The sequence below is a fragment of the Lupinus angustifolius genome, chromosome LG05, assembly GCF_001865875.1.
Source record: "Lupinus angustifolius cultivar Tanjil chromosome LG05, LupAngTanjil_v1.0, whole genome shotgun sequence".
Lineage (NCBI taxonomy): Eukaryota > Viridiplantae > Streptophyta > Magnoliopsida > Fabales > Fabaceae > Lupinus > Lupinus angustifolius.
The window spans coordinates 13,300,322-13,304,401 of record NC_032013.1 but is presented as its reverse complement, the minus strand read 5'-3'; positions in this window follow the sequence as shown (position 1 = coordinate 13,304,401).

Below are 4,080 nucleotides of genomic sequence, written 5' to 3'. Positions count from 1 at the left end.
ATAAAAAACATCCAAGTCTCACATAGAAGAGTTTGAAAAAAACAACTCTCAAAGTCCCACATGGAAGAGTTTTGAAAAAATAAAAATTAAGCTCCCAAGTCCCACATGGGAGAAATGAGGAAAATGAGAAAAATCTCATGTTATAAATAGAGGCTTTCTCCCTCCATTTTAACTTGCACCAAGTTGAAGGCGTTTCCTCCCAACTTCTCTTTCTCCCCCCTAATATTTCGCCGATGCATTTATTTCGAGAACTGACACTGGTAGTCAGTATTGTGGGTAAAGAATTGGCACAAGTAGCCATATTCTGAGATATTTCGAGAACTGACACTGGTAGTCAGTATTGTGGGTAAAGAATTGGCACAAGTAGCCATATTCTGAGATATTTCGAGAACTGACACTGGTAGTCAGTATTGTGGGTAAAGAATTGGCACAAGTAGCCATATTCTGAGATATTTCGAGAACTGACACTGGTAGTCAGTATTGTGGGTAAAGAATTGGCACATACAGTCAAAGTGGGATTTCGAGAACTGACACTGGTAGTCAATATTGTGCGAAGAGAATTGGCATGGGTAGCCATATTGTGGAGGGTGTATTCGAGATTGGTTCTTACATTGCAGTAAGAATTCGATAACAAAGATCTGAGCTGTTTTATCCTGGGGACAGCGTGGTTGATAGTCTGCTTGCACATTTTGGGCAGTTCCACGAAACGTCTTAAAGAGAGCGACCTGGTCGTGACTCAGCCAGTAAGTATTATTTCGTGTCATTTAGAATTACTGTAAGCTACGGTAACAACACTTCCCACCGAAGAGAATTCTAACTCAAGCAATTAAACAACAATAGAGCAATAAGAAGTTTTAAAATCTAGGAAAAACTCCACAGGTCATCACAAATGCAAGGAACCTATCACATCGCAAGCTTCTTCATAAGACCATTTCTCAGCCACAACTTTATTGAGTTTAGATTCAACATCAACAAGTTGGATCTTAGTAGCTTTGAGCCTTTATATCAGAAGCATGGTCATCAATGCTCACCATGAAGGGAAATGCCCTCATTAACAAGTATGGATCAACAGTCACAACGTAAAATACTGATATAGAATCAATGTAAATCTAAGGCATTAATTAAGCAATTAATCAAGGAAGATGATGTCAAAAAAGTGGTGGGTTGCGAGATACATAGCAACTACAAAAACAAAGATAGACCCCTTCACATGCACTTGAAATTAGTCTTGAAGGAAACTCCAAACAGTAAAACCAAAAGTGCAGCCAACCAATGAAGATCAAAAACAACAAAAGCTTCATAGTTTGTCTAAAAAATACATAAAAAATTGATTCACTAATTGTTTGTGATAAATCAAATCAGAGATTCAAGTGTCGCTATTATTTATTCCTTCACACGGTTTCAGCTTGTATAAAATAAAACCTCAAACTTACTTTCCATTTTCTACTTTACGTCAACCATTTCTTTTCTGGGCACATCTTTCGTTTCTTTATATTTGGTGTTGTCTTCTGTAATAGTATTCTTTGAATCTTTACATCTTTCGTTCCTTGATAAAGAAGAAGACCTCCATTCACCAAGTTTTTTATGAATAGAAATTCGAGCCTTTTCAATCATTGTGTTCCTCAATTGTACCCGTGATAATTCTTGATTACCATTATGTTTGTAAACTCTAGCCGCATTAACCCTTCATGTATCCAAATTATCCTTCTGCGACATGTATTTAGGGATGAAAGTCTGAGGTAAAGATACCTGATTTAGGATTCAAAATTTCATTATTACTATTAGGGACTAATATGCTACTTGCAAAAATATTTACCGACTAAAATGAGTATTTTTTTCTTAGAGCTGGGATGGGAAAGAAGCTGTGTCCCAAAACGACGTCTTATTTTTCTTAAAAAATCAAAACAACATCTTTTCGCTGAGTTGGCAACATTTTTCAGCATGGAATGCTACATGTGGCCATGTTAGCACATAACGTGCCACATGATCAACCCTGTTAATGTTAACAAATGGGTGGAGATAGAAGGACTAACATGATTCTTCACTACAAAATTTGGAATCTAAGTTGGTAATGAAAAAAACTTGAGGGACTAAGTAAATAATTACTCTCAATTTTATAGATAATTAAACATAAATTTTATAGATAATTAAACTTCCAAGCATATCGGTTCCATATTTGCCTTCTTGTGCCTGAGTTGAAAACTAATAATTGGAACACCACCACATTGTCTAGGGAATGCATCAAACATAGTATTCGTAGTTGATGATAAAACCTAGTAAAAGAAATATATTCCATTGCTTCCACTATATATATATATATATATATATATATATACCAATAATCTAAATGGATCTATAAATATTTCTTCAGTATAAAATATTACTTCTCTGAACTACTAAAATGAAATTATACAAGCTACTATCATTCTTTATTATTTGGTATTTTATTGTAAATTTAATAATGTTAAAAGATGTTAATTTATAAAATATTGAAAAATATTTAATTAAAAATTTAAAATAATTAAGTTTTTACATTATTTTGATATAATCATATTATGTCACGCCCTTTTTAATGTGATTACTTTATTGAAGAATATTTGAACAATAATAATTTTTGAAAACATGAATCATAATGTTACTATGGGATGACTTCATTTTAGTTGTTGTCAACATTCGCTTAAAATATCTTTTATCATATTGCAAAATAGATTATTATGTACCAAAATAGAAACAATTAGAAACTTATTAAAAAATGTAACTTATGAAATAAACAAATTCAAATAAAATTTAAATTAACAAATAAAATAGATTAATAAAGTAATTACATCACAATATAATAAATCATTTAAATAAAGAACTTTTAGAAATAATAAGTGATGGAAAATAGTTACCCCAATTATTATTGTACTTGAATATCTTTCTATAAAAAATAAACTACGAGGAGCAACCTTCAAAGATGAACCAAATAAAAAAGTTAAACTACAAACATTTTCACCTAAATTAGAAGTCATTTCTTTTTATATGAATAAAATAAAATTACCTTTTAAAATTAACCTATGTGGGACTATTACTCAAAACACATATACATACCTAGTATACAAGAAAACTTAATAAATTAAACTTAACAACTTCAAAGTTTCATCACCTAGAGTGAGAGGTTATTAATATGTTGACTCTTGAGAATGAGAATCCAAAGTTTAATGTAATTCCGTTTATTCTAGAAGGAATAATTCTAGCATATTGGTCCATAATAACGTGATTGAATAGTGTATAAAATCCAAAGTGCAATTAGTTACTCATGGGAAAGAAGAGTAAAAATCTGAGTCTTGAGTTGATAAAAAAATTGAAGCTTCAAGAATCTGGAAATATTCTTCACGTCAATGGTATTGTCTTTAGGTGGATAATATGATACATATTGTTATGAACTATCCAATGGTACAAATGTATGACTACCTTTGTACATACATGAGCTTATGACTCGATCGTTTGATGGTAACTTCAAAATGCTTCATGACTAATTTAATTAAGATGCACTATTTGTTGATATGAGACATGTAGGGACATACATGAATTTGACGTAGACATTATTGCACGATCTAATAGTCATGAGATATTTATTTAGGGTTTTCATGTTATGTGGTTTCATGTTGTGAGAACATTTGTCTCAATGAAAGGGGTGAGTTAGAAAATATAGGGGGAAGTGATTGGTTGGATTGTGCAAAATATCTAGTTTGCTAAGACCTATATGTAGTAAGTTTTAGGAAAGGTTTTGGAAATTCTCTCATCAATTTTAGACAGGGGCCTATAATAATGTGATTAAAATATGTGTTAAATTTATAGATCCGAATTTTGAAATGGTTAAAATTTATTAGGGGTGAGGTATATGTTGATATTATTATAGAATTCTAGTGTAAATGACTCTTGATCTCATGATACAAATTTCATGAGTAGCCATCCCTTAAGATGAAAATTTAATATTAGACAAATGAATTTGTTTTATTAATAAGTATATCTAATTATCTAAATACAACTTCCATTTTGCATGTTTGGATATATCCTTATTTATTGACTATATATATA